The 13976-nt window shown below is 39.7% G+C and overlaps 1 protein-coding gene and 1 pseudogene across 4 annotated transcripts in view; one reads left to right on the top strand and one right to left on the bottom strand.

Moving 5' to 3' along the window:
- Ubr2 (ubiquitin protein ligase E3 component n-recognin 2) overlaps positions 1 to 13976 on the bottom strand; it is an 88248-nt gene that overhangs the window by 67935 nt on the left and 6337 nt on the right. The gene's annotated exons all lie outside the window — the stretch shown is intronic.
- Positions 1814 to 6266, top strand: LOC109117841 (annotated as a pseudogene).

Raw genomic sequence — 13976 nt, 5'->3', positions numbered from 1 at the left:
TTGGTGTGCGTCTGAACGCCCCCATCTGTTATCAGAAGTGCTCTGCTGCTGAATGTTGTAACCAGAATAATTTCTCTACAGCACTGCACACTTGGATTTCCTCCACTGCCTTTCTACCACTAAGAATGCTGCAACGAGTGTCCCCAAAATGCTCTCACAAGGATCTCTCTGCAATTACATTCACATATAAATTCAAGAGTAGACTATACATTAAGGCCCTTATTCTGAGGGCCATGCTAGCTGTAAATACACAAAAATAAAAATAAAAACGGAAAAATCTGTTGCATTTCCTTGGTGACACATCACATACTGCAGAGCCTGACAGTGGCATAACATCATTAACCAGAGACCTTGTACCAACTCCAATGGCCCTTCCACTAAAGCCTTTATCCATGCAGGATCCAATACAGGGTTGCACACTGCATTAAAGACAGTGCCTTGATCTTTGCTTGACTTTTATGACCATGACTTTTGAACAACATTGGTCAATCATTTTACAGCTGTCTTACAACTGGCATTGATGTTTTCATGCTTAGACTGAGTTACACATTTTTGGCAAGAATATCACAAGAAGGAACGCTCTGTCAGGACCTCAGGACAGAGGTGAGTGCTGTTATGTGCCATGTCTCATTACTGGCAATGTTAGTTTTGCTCACATAGTGTCTGCCAAATTTCTTCTCTGTGGGTCACTACTGTTCTTTCTGTAATTGGTAGACTGGGGAAGACACTCTGTAACTTTGAGGATGAACAGCTTGTTTATCCTCACCCCATCCCAGTTTTTGTCTCCATAGATGGGTCTTGCCCACAATTGTTATTTGACAAGTGATTTTCAATTTTCCTCCTTCCAGCTTTATTAATTAGAATTCTTCAGTATGACAGAGATGTGGAAAGCCTCTTCAGGTGATTTCTTTCTGTCTGGACCCAGATTTACTGTGCATTTTTCCTGTCTCACCCCTGGAATCAGTCACCTTGCCACGCAGCTTGGCTCCCTTTTACTGAACAGTGGCATTTGCAAGCGCTATACAAACACGGGTTATGCCATGGGGGAGGGTAGGAGGGGAGGGTTAACTGCATCAGAACCCTTCCAGCAGCAGAGCCAGGAAGTACACAGTCACAACTTATTTGTAACCTTTCTTTTTTTCTTAATATTTTAGTTATGTACTTCCTTCTAAATATTCCTTTAGCTGTGTCTCAAAACTTTCAATACGCAATGTTTTCTTCATTTAGTTATTTCTAAATTTCCTTAGTGATTTTTCTCTTTCCCTAGGAGTTATTTAGCAATGTGGGCTTTCAAATATAGTTTTGTTTAACCTACTTTTGGGTTCTACATACCTAATTTTACTGCATTAAAAATAGTAGAACAATCAGCATGACTGAGCCTTTAATTTAATAGATTTCCTTTGATGCCAAATATGCACAATACTTCTTTTAAAAATTAAGACTTAATTCATATATTATAAAATTCATTCTTAGTGGCTCTGAATATATATATTCACAAGGTTTCAAAATCATATAATTTTAGAATGTTTTCATCACCCACAAAAGAAACCCTACCCATCAGCAGCAGTAACTCCTCCTCCCTTCTCCCTCACTCTCATCCCTGGCCACCATATGCCTCCTTTTTACTTCTATGGACTTGCTGGATATGTAAATGAAATAAAACAACGTGGGATTTTTGTAACTAGCTTCTGATATTCAGTGTTGCACTGTCAGGCTTTCTCTGTGTTGTAGCCCACACCACCTTCCCATTCCCCTTTACGGCTGAATAATAAACGGCCCACCGTGGGGATGATGTTTATGCACTCACCACGTCATGGACAGCAGCGCTGTTTTCACCTCTTGGCAACTGTGAGTAATTCTTTACATACAAGTTTTCAACATGTGTTTTCAAGCCTTTTGGGTCTAGTGCCAGCAGTGAAATCCCCAGGACATAGGTGATTCTACGGCTAACATTTTAAGGAATTCCCAAGCTGGTTACCAAAACAGGTGCAGCATTTTTATTCTCATAAACAAGGTACGAAGGTTCCCATTTTTTGACATCTTTGCCAACTATCATCAGTGGGGGTTTTTGTTGTGTTGTTGTTTTTTAATAGTCATCCTAATTGGTATGAGGTAGGACTATAGTTTTTGGTTTACATTCCTAACGACTTGCTTATCAGTCATATTTAGAAAAATAGCCATTCAAATAATTTGCCCATTTTTAAATTGTGTTGCTTTTCTTGTTGCATTGTAAGAATTCCTTGTGATACTCTGGATACCAGTGTCTTACTGGATATACAATTTGCAAATAGTTTCTATTTATTGAGGATGGTCTTCTCACCTTTTTCTTTTTTTTTTTTTTTTTTAATTTCAGCACTGGAGATTGAATGCTGGGTCTCTGCACTAAGCTATACCTTTTCTCATTTTTAGACCAGGACTTGCTAAATAGCTAAATTGCCCATATTACGCTGGAACTTTTGATCCTCCTGTCTCAGACTAACACAGTGCTGGGATTACAGAATGCACCACCACATCTGGCTTCATTTTCTTGATAGTGTCCTTTGAGGCATGAAAAATCTTAATCTTAATGAAATCCAATTTATCTGGTTTTCCCCTCATGACTACCTGTGCCTTTGTGTGTGTGTGTGTGTGTGTGTGTGTGTGTGTGTGTGTGTATGTGTGTCACTGAAAAACCAACCCAAGGCCCCTTACAAGCTAGGCAAGGGCTCTACCATTGTTTATATATATATATTTTTTTGAGACAGGGTCTCACTATGTAGTTGAGACTGACCTGGAAATCACTGTGTAGCTCAGGCTGGTCTCGAACTCACAGTGATCCTCCTGCCTCAGCCTCCCGAGTGCTGGGATTACAGGCGTGCGCCACCATGGCCTGGCCCATTGCTTATATTTTTGTTGTCCAGATCTAAGCAGCCATTGCCCAATCCAGGATCACAGTTTTATTCTAGAGTTTTTGCTCTTGCTCTTAGGTTTCTCATCCATTGTGGGTCAATTTTTGTATATGATATGAAGTTGTGACCTAACTTCCTCCTCCTATTTTTTTTTTTGGTACCAGGGATTGAACTCGGGCTCTTGTGCCTGTGAGGCAGGCAGTGGAACCACTGAGCTAAAACCCTAGCACCAACTTCCTTCTTTTCAATGAGAATATTCAGTTGTCCTAGAACCATTTGCTGAAAAAACAAAATAAAACAAAACAAACCCCAAAAAACCTTTTTCTTACTCTCAACTGACTTGGTACTCCAGGAGAAAATCAGTTGGCCATAAACATAAAGGTTACAATCTCTCATGGGGCCGGGGATTTAGCTCACTGGTTCAGTGGCCTGCCTTGCAAGTGCAAGGACCGGAGTTCAATCACGGGGACCAAAAAAAAAAAAAAAAAAAAAAAAAAAAAAAAAAAAAAAAAAAAAAATCTACTCCACTCATCTGTATGTCTCTATATGCTGACACCACACAAATTACTGTGTAACTACTCTGTACTTCAAACGATGTTCTCTTGGAACAGAATTCTATAGATTTTCTAACTATAACTGCCGATTTTTCTATTACTCTCTGCAGCTTCAATTATCTCTTGATAAACATATGCTAACACTTTGCTAGGTATAGAAATGTTCATTATGGATATTTCCTCATGATCTAGTTCCTTCTGCCAGCATACACAAGGTCTATGTGCATTCCATGTTTTCTACCCAAATCCTATTTTTGTCTGATATGAAAATTGCTACACTAGTGATCTGGTGTGGGGGCGCTGACATATTTTTCTCCAGTTTTTCTTTCTCTGGTCAGTGAGTTTCTAACAGTTTGCCTTTATGCACAAATTTCTGGACTTTAAATATAAACCTTTTCATTCATCTAATTATAAAGAAAAATAAAGCCAGAACCTTGTCCTCTAGGTGCCTGCTGCTTAACAGAAAAGACAAATGTGTACAGCGACAGCAACAACGTGCCCCTGAGATCACAGGGCTTTGTCCAGAGCAGTCACCTCCAAGCGCACCTGAATGCACATCCCCTTTTACTGAAGTGTCTGGGTGCAGCGAACTGCACATAAATGCACTCATATGACACACATGCTGTTTAAAAAGATAACTTATATACATGTACCCCTTAGAGGCTCTCAATTAGACTGTTATGTAACCAGAGCGCCAGAAATAGAAAAAATATCTGAAGGCTAGTAACTTGAAATTTTCCAAATCTGGTGAGAAACATTAACCTTAAAGATCTATGAACAGATTAACAAACCCCACGAGCATGAATATAAAGAACATATGTTTTATCCAAATATAAAGAAAGCAGTCTTCAAGGCAGGTAGAGAAAACCAACACACTTCATACACAGGAACAGGAACATAAATACGAGGACAGCCAACATCAACAGAAACAACGGGGATAAAACACTGGAATGAAACTGTAAACATTAAAGAGGAAAAAACGAAAACTAGTAATAGTCAATCTGGGATTCAATATTCAGAAAATATACCTAAAAAAATGAATGTAAATAGACATTCTGCTTATGGCTTTATCTATTAAAGAGTTAGCTGCATGTGGTAATGCACACCTGCGTCCCAGCACTCTGGGAAGCTGAGGCAGGAGGACTGCAACTTAGCAGCTGGGTGAGATTCAAAATAAAAAAAAAAAACAAAGCAAAACAAAACAAAAGAGTCAATAATTAATAACCTTCCAAAATGAAGCGCCAGATCTAGAAGGGATCACTGATGAATTCTACCAAATGGTTAAGGAAGAAATTATACTGAGTTTCCATCAGAGAGAACACTTCTTAATTTACCCTATTTGGCCAGCACCACCCTAATCCCAAAGACATTACAAGAAAACTACAGATCAATTTCTCTGATGAACATTTTATTTTTTGCAGCACTGGGGATCAAACCCAGAGGTGCTCTATCACTGAGCTACGATTACATGTTACTTTTTATTATGAGACAATGCCTCAGTAAGTTGTAGAGGCGGGTCTTGAATTTGTGTTTCTCCTGACTCAGCCTCTTGAGTAGTTGCAATTAGAGTACTGTTGCCATATCCAGCAAGTATTACCAAACCCAACAACATAAAAAAAGAATTACACTTGCTAACCAAGTGGGATTTACCCCAAATACATCACTCTGGAATAGCATGTGAAAACCACGCAATCCACCACATCGACAAGATAAACAAGAAAAATCACACAGTTGTATCCATAGGTACAGAAAAAATATACAACAAAAAGCAACTTCAGAACTCTCAGCCAGAGAGGGACATACAGAGATTTATTCAATGAAGAACAGCCTCAAATAACCTACAGCTAACATCATACTTACAGGTGGGAAACTTGAACTTTCGTTAATGAGGTGACCCAGGGTAGGCCCCTGAGGTAACCTCTTGGCTGGGGCCAGTTGCCAAAACGACCAAGTGTTTAGAGGGCTGGAACTTTCAGTCCCACCCACTGAAATTTAGATAAGGCCTAGGAGGGCTGGAGACTAAAATCTACAAAACCCCCAAACAAAATCTATGTGATTCCAGGTTGCTGAACACATGGAGGTGCCAGGAGGGTGCCTGTGCCCTCAGAGGGCATGGAATACCTTGGCCTGTGCATCTCATCCATCTGGCTGTTTGTTCACTTGTTGCTCTTATAATAAACTGGAAAGTGTGTTTCCTTGAGTTCTATGAACCATCCTAGCAACTCAATCAAACCCAAAGAGGGATTTGTAGGAACTTCTATTCACAGCCAGTCAAAAGTCTAGGTGGGAGACAACTCCCTGCTGAGGTAGCCTGGAGTCAGAAGGGGCTCAAGAGGCCTGGGTGGTTATATGCAGGGCCCAAGACTGTCTAAGGCCACAGGAAAAATGGTGGAAAATTCACAGTTGCATTGTCAGAAAGAGCGATTTATGGCTTTGTTCTTTTCATGAGCTCTCAATTTACTTCATACTCTATCCTGTGTGGCCTTGTATTCCTGCATCTTGGCTACACTCCTTAGGCTTAAGCTACTGGCCTCAAAAATATCAGGCAGTTGCAGTACCTGTCTACCTCCTTACTACTGCAGTAATCAGTTAAGCACTCGTTTGGAATTGACATGATGAGCACGTCTTCACTCAACTCCACTCAATCACAGATAACTACTAAAAATCAACACCAGAAGAAACACCAAGAGGCCACCCCGGCATGAAGCGATATACCTAGTAGTGAACAAAGCAAATGCTTTTTCTTGCAGCCAAATAGCTTTATACCAAAGAGAGAGTTGTGTGTGAACACATTAACACTAAGCATTTATTTGTAAGTTTTTGACAGAGCAATTTGAGTGTAATTGTAGCAATTATCTCTCTCATTAATGCCCAGCTGGTCTTCTCTTAGACTAAGTTCAATTAAATACTGTAAATATTTTCAAAAAAGAGACGAGGCCTAGGTGACACTGTCAGGAGCCAGAGAAGTAACTCACATATCTAGTGTCAGAAGCAATGTGTGAGAGTGCATTTTTCCCAGAAACAGGTTAAAAAGAGAAAACATTTTCACATAATAAAAACATGGAATTCATAACCATGCTGGTAGGAACTAAAATCAGATGGTAACTGGCATTCCCAGCAGGAGTTGGCAAACAACGGACCATGGATTCTTTTTGTACAATCAATAAACCAAGAATGTTTTTCACATTTTTTTAAGAGTTAGGGAAAATATATAAAGAAAAACAGAAGATACCATACAAACTGCTTTTTGTCTGTAATGCCTAATAAATGTGCTGACCTCTGGTCTACAGAATGTAATGGAGATAGATCACTAGAAGAAAGGTATATGTGGGTAGATATTTATTGAAACATAGATGCATTTCCCCTTTTTAAAAAAATGTCTTTTAAAGACTCACCTGATAAAGAAAAATTAAAATGTTGTATTCTAAGGTATAAAATGTTTATCAGTGCTACATATATAAGAAACTCAAAGAGAATAAAAGTGATATAAATGCAAGGGCCTTGTATTTTATGCGATACACTAAAAACCGATGAATTACAGGCAGATTGCAATTCTTAGAGTAGCCATTAAAAAAAAATGCAGAGAGGTATTAGCTCCAAAGCTGAGAGGATTAAAAATACAAAGCTGGGCCAGGGATTTAGCTCAGTGGTTCAACTGCCTGCCTTGCAAGTGCAAGGACCCAAGTTCGATCCCCGGTACCAAAAAAAAAAAAAAAAAAAAAAAAAAAAAAAAAAAAAAAAAAAAAAAAAAACAAAGCTAAAATTTTGATTAATCCAAAAGATGTAACACTGGGGACAAAGAAAGAAGAAACACAAGGCAAGTAAAAAACAGCAAAATGGAAGACCTAAGTCAATACAGAGATACTAACAATTAATTTTAACTATATCATTAATTATATTCACTATCTTTTTGCATTAAATACACCTTTCTTTTCAAATGCACATGAATGTTCAGGAACAACTATATTGCTGAGCCATAAAACAGTTATGGGTAAATTTAAAGACTGAAAGCTCACAGAACATGTTAATTGCAAATCAGCCACAATACCTGACAAAGCTTCAAATAATGGCCAATAAATACATGAAGAAACGTTCAATACTGCTACTAGAGAAATGCAAATTAAAACAACTCTTCTCACCCTAGAAAGAATGGCCATTGTCAAGAAATCAAATACCACATTCCTTGTTTAACAAATCTACCCAGTTAATGACTGTTCAGGCTTATGACCACGGCATATTGGACTTATGACCCATTTTTTGGTACAATTCTGTACAGCTTGTTGACAGAGCCTCAGTGTCTTGTTGTACAGTACAACCTGTTTATACAGTACTGCAATTTTTGCTGATTTACTGTACAGCATACTACCGATTGCACAGTATACTTCTATTGTGCTGTATACTGTATAGTACAGTATAGTACTTTAGTTTCATTATATATTGCATGAAAGTTATGCAAATAAAAGCAAAGTCAAGTTGGAGTTTCCTTTACTGTTTCTCTGTTCTGAATCTTATAATGTACATACTATATACAATTCCTCAATTAGCAATCAACTCAGTTAACAACCTAGTTGTAGAAACTAAATGAGGAGACTATTATATTTTAGCCACATTCACCAAGCATGTTGTGCAAATAAACACAGCATTCATGAAGACACATGTTTGCCTATTTTGAGGCAGAAGTGATTTGGAGTCTGGTCTTATGAGACCTGCTGATCACTTATGACAAAGGCAGAACAGCTCTCCCAAAGGGCCAGAAAAAGTTACCAGTGGGCTCTTTTTATTGGGCTCACTTCTAAGGACTGTTTGCTTCCAACAGTTCCTCAGATGATAATAAAACTGATTCATCTCGAGTTAAATTCTCAGAAACAAACTCTTCAGAAGTGATGTCTTCTTTGAAACGTTTTGATATGTAGATGTCTTACATGGGCATATGTATTTTCTCAAGGGTTCAGAACCACAGGAAACGAATGAACACTTAATTATCACTGTTGTTCTTAGCACTGTGATTGTTTTATGTGTTTAAGCTCTGTCTTACGCTCCTAGCTAGTAAGCTCCTTTACTGCATACTTTATATGTCTTTCTCTCCTCCAAGGTATTTATTAGAGGTAGAAAGAGCAGTGGATCCATGAATGCCAGTTTCACCATCAAGGGTATTTGAGCATTTCCAGTGATTTTTACAGCCAAGCAGGTTCACAACTTTGTGATATTGTATTAGTAGTATTTTAGCCTTCTTGTTCCCTTGCAGTGACCTGCAGAAGCCCCTTCATTAACGAGCCAGAATTGCACATTTAAAACACAGCTTCTGGAAGTCTCAAGTGCGTGCTCAGTGTAACCATGATGAACTCGTGGAAGCCGCTAAGATGCCAGAGAGGGCGTGTGAGGAAGCACAGGAACAGATGCTTTACCAATCTGCTAAAGATCATCTTGATTGCTTCTGTTTTGCAGACATGATTATTGATGGGACTTTATATATCACGGCTATAGTATAAGATATCCTAGGTTTTCTGAGTAATTTTCATCCCTGCCTTTTCTGATCTATGAGGGTTGATGCTGCCTGAACCCAGCTGATGTGATGATTTGTTGGTGGCTGCTGAATTTTATTTTAAAGGTTACTAGACAGCAGGTGTTCTTCCGAAAACAAATCATTTTCATTGAACTATTCTGATAATGCGAAGTCTAATACAGATATTCCTTAATTCCTTACCTGTTTAATGACCGTTTGGACTTATGACTGGGGCATGCTGTGTCCGTAATAACAAATGGTGGCAAGGTTGTAGGGAAAAAGGAATCCCTCTGCACTGTTGGTGGGAGTGTGAACTAGTACATCCACTGTGCAAACTCAGTATAGAGATTCCTCAAAACACAAAAACTAGAAACTCCATTTGAGCCAGATAATCCCCTTCTAGGTACTGGTATCTTCCTGCAAAGGCAGCATCCTGCGCTGATCCATGCACACCCATGTCTACAGCAGCACAATTCCTAGTAGCTAAATCGTGGAAACAGCCTGTGCATTAAGAAAATGTGGTATTTACACACAACACAGTGCTACTCTGCCATAAAGATAAATTTGAGTTATTTGTAGGAAAACAGATGTACATTGAGACCATAATATTAAATGAAATAAATCAAACAAAAGCTTAAATATCTCACGGTTTCTCTTATATTAAAGGCCCAAATTATAAATAAAGAGCAAAATAAAAGATAACAGAAAGTAAGGAGACAGATCTTTTTCAAATGGGAAGGGGATCTAGAGGTGGAGGGGGGGAAAGAGGATAAAGAAAAGAATTAAGGGCTGGGTGTGGAGGAGGCATGCCTGTGATCCCAGCACTCAGGAGGCTGAGACAGGAAGATTGCCATGGCTCTGAGGCCAGCCTGAACTACACAGCAAGTTCCTGTCCCAAAAAAGAAGGAATTAAGATGTGTGATGCACCGACTCTACACAAGCAATACGAGTACCGTGTACTGCAAACATGGACTAAAAAGAAAGAAACCCCAATACATAAAAGTGTGGTTAAATGCAGACTAACAATGCCCAGTATTTTAACACGTTGCATATTTTAGGATGAATAGAAGCTTTATTCACAATAATACCAAACTGGTGCACAATTTAAAAAAAAAAAATCACAAATCTCCAATCAAGAACATCAGACTGTCAATCCCTGGTACAAAAAAACAAAGAAAAAACAAACAAAGAAAAAACAAACCGAACATCAGACTCATTTTATTTTAGACAATCAGAGAAACCTAAACTATCCAGGAGCTATCAACTACCCCACCCCGACTCCTTCCCAAGTTAGAGTGAAATTCCAATAAATTGAAGGCCACAGTGATAACAGCACTAAACTACTTCTTGGTATTTTGAAAAATACTGAAAAGTTGGACCAAATATATATAAATGTGTATGGAGTGTTCTTTTTCAGTGTTGTTCCTCATGGGGGAAAAATCCTTGAAATTTCTCACTTTCGATTCTTTTCTTTCTGGTACCAGGATGGAACTCAGGACCTTGTACTTGTGGGGCAGGCGCGGTACCACTGATCTAAATCCCCAGCCCCCACTTTCACTTTTATAAAGAGGTCAACCAAGTAACTTATGGCCTGTCCTATGAAAACAGCTATAAAGAATGAGTTAAGGACCGGGGAGTCAGCTCAGTGGTTTTGCCTCCTGCCTTGCAAGTGGAAGGACCAGAGTTCGATCTCCGGTATCAAAAAAAAAAAAAAAAGTACTAAGAATGAGTTAATTTTGATTACTGTCATAGAAGAACCTATAATACAAACTGTCAAATGAAAAAAACCTATAATTACAATACATATAGTATTACTTCATGTATTAGGTCCTTAATTAAGAGTAACTAATTGTTTTTAAAACTAACACAACACTTTCTCCAATCTCTGGACTACTCATGTTACAAAGAAACACAACTCTGTGAGAAAGGGATCAGACTTCAAGACTTCTAAAAGGCAAGCAACCAAAGAGCCAGCTCTTGGTTCTGGAAGTGAGAGGGTCAGCCCCAGCAGAGCTGGGTTCCCAGACACCAAAGGCAGGGCATTCTCTGTAGCCCTCTACTAAAGATTTTGCTCACAGCCCAGTAATTTACCTGATGAGCATTTGGGTTAAAAAAAATTACATATATAAAAAACTTTATACTTTGTTATGTGCTTTTATACAGATCTCTTCATTTTATCCTAATGATGCAAGAAGGAAAAATAACTAAAAATGTAAAAAAAAAAAAATCGCTAAAGATTCCAATGCTTATCATGGCTCTTCCAGACACATAAGAGAACTACGCCTCTTTCCCACCCTGTTTGCAGCCAACTCGGCCTCAGGATGGGTTCTGTGTGACTGGATGTGGGCATGAACTCACAGCCCACCCACAGCATTTACACACTGGCTGGGACCCCCTTCCTTCTGCTCTTGCTGGGGTTCAGTCCTAGCAGCCCCGTGGGCTCATTCTGTGAAGCCACCAGTTGGTGTGAAGTGATTTCTTGGACCAGCACCTCCTCTACCCACCTGAACTGGTCACGTGGTAGTAATACACACATTTTGGGTATTTAAATTCTATAAAATTGGAGGGTTGGTTTGTTTGTTCATTTATTTATTTATTTTGAGACAGAGTCTCACTATGTAGTTGAGACTGACCTGGAACTCACAATGTGGCCCAAGCTGGTCTCAAACTCTCAGCGATCCTCCTGCCTCAGCCTCCCAAGTGCTGGGATTACAGGCGTGCGCCACCACGCCTGGCTATTATTTTTAGTATAACCTTGCCTACCAAGACCAATAGAATCAGTCCCCCTGGAATCTACAGCAAAATAATCTGCAAAACTTTAGAAACTATGAGCAAATAACTCTGCACGGGAAAACCAACCTACTCCCCCTCCACAGACCCTTTCCTAGGTACTATACATAAAAGGCCGTTGAGATCACTTTCCAAAGAAACCCTCCACACTACAGACATCGTGTAGGCTGTAGTTCGGGAACTTCTCTGTAATTCCAAAGACCATATTTAGTCCTCCTAAATGACAGACTCCGTGTCATTTACCAGGGCGCCCGGCTCCTGGGAAGACTGATTTTCGACATGAAATGTTCTTCCCTCACACTGGACCCACCAGGTGATTAGAGGATTTAGACTTCCAGCCACATATTAGCCAAGACTGAGCAGGAAAGGGAGATTCAATTGTATGGGCAATGTCTTAATCAACGTGCCTAGGCAGTAGAATAACAATAAAAACTCTGGACACCAAAGCGTGGGTGAGATTCCCTGGTTGCCATTATCTTGTGAGTCTTGTCACATATGAAGGTGCTAGGACAGTGTGTCCCAGAGGACAATGGAAACTTCCCGTTTGCAGCTCCTGCCATATGTGTCTGTCCCTTCGGCTGGTTCTGATTTGTGATGTTCCTCGCACAGAACCTTAATCCTAAGTATAGCATTCCCGAGTTCCATGACTTGTGCTAGTGAGTTACCCAACCTGACGCAGTCTGTAGGGACACCTGAATTTGCAAACAGCTGGTCAGACATGCAAGTGGCCCTGGAGAGTCCCAAACAGCTGTACTAAAGAGAGGACATCTTTCCCACAATGTGCTCTAAAACCTCCAGGCCAGCCAACTTCAGGTAGCAACTGCACTATTCTGACCCCAGGTCACTGCTGAAGAAATCCAAGTTTATATCCAAATTGGGCCTTGAGGGCCCTTTATATATGAAAGTCCATCCTTTGGTGCTCATCTAGCCAAGTCCACATCGTCAGATATGACTTCCTCACAGTTCAGCACATCTTCCCGACTACTACAGCCGATCCTCTTCTCCCTGATAAGCCTATTTCCAATCTTTTCCCTCATACCCACAGCATTTTCTGTTTTTACCACCATCTTATCTCACCCAGCTAGCAGTACCTGTCTTTTGTTTTGTTTTGTTTGAGACAGGGTTTTGCTGCTATATAATTCAGGCTGGCCTTGAACTCACAGTAACCCTCCTGCCTGGGCCTCCTGAGTGCTGGGATTTCAGGCATGCGCCACCACGCCTGGCATCATTTTGTGAGACTGTTTTTTAAACTACTGAGTAAAAGGAAAGTAAATGTATGCACCCCTTAAGACAGAAATTGTGCTTCTAAGAATTTGTCTGATGGATATACTTCTGTATGGAGAAAAAAAATGAGACCCACATAAAAAGATGTTCAATGTGTTATTATTTGTAATATTAGGAACAGTGTCAATGTTTATTAATAAAGTAGTTAGGAAAGAACACCAAAATAACACACAATGGAATAATATGTAGCCATTAAAAAGACAAGACAGGTTCTGCCACCTGCTTCGCAAGTGTAAGGACCCGAGTTCGATCCCCGGTACCCCCCCAAAAAAAGATAAGACAAAGTCAATGTTCTCTGTATGGTGTACTAGAAAATAATCTTAGGATAAATTTCAGAGGAAATGATTAAAGTGAGAAAGTCAGAGTAGTTTATGTGGCTAGGGTTAGGGCACGGAAATCGAGGGCTGGGGAAGGGAAGGTACTTTTCAGGGTACACGCTGCTGTGCCTTTTGAATGTTATGGCTCACACGTTTTGCAGGCAGAGGCCGCTCTGGAAGTAAATATACCCTCATGACTACGTGTCCTGAAGGTGGAAATTCTTCCCTCGCATCAAGAGGCACTCCTCCTACCCTCTGTGCCCTACCTTTCACTGGCCATACACATCCTTTGAATAAAAATCTAGAGTGGTATGAATGATTAACTTTACTGGGATCTGGAAAGTAGTGAGCAATTTTTATCTTACAAACCCCCAAATGACTTATTGAAGTTCAAAGCCCACCACATCTAATATAGGAAAAACCTACTGATGTCATCTTTGACTCAGTTTGAACTACAAATCCTTTAGGTACGCCGAAGTGTCAAATCCATGTAAAAAGTTCACATGGTACATCATTTTCACTGAGGGAACAGATATAGTCCTCTTCCTACCTTTCCATCCCCTTTCTCCAAAGTTCCAAAAACCTATTCCACTATCTCTGCTGAAAACAAGTTTTTTTTTTTTTTTTTTTTTTTTTTTTT

The sequence above is a fragment of the Fukomys damarensis genome, unplaced genomic scaffold, assembly GCF_012274545.1.
Source record: "Fukomys damarensis isolate Sample0158 unplaced genomic scaffold, DMR_v1.0_HiC HiC_scaffold_20, whole genome shotgun sequence".
Classification (NCBI taxonomy): domain Eukaryota; kingdom Metazoa; phylum Chordata; class Mammalia; order Rodentia; family Bathyergidae; genus Fukomys; species Fukomys damarensis.
This window is presented reverse-complemented; position numbering and strand designations above follow the sequence as displayed.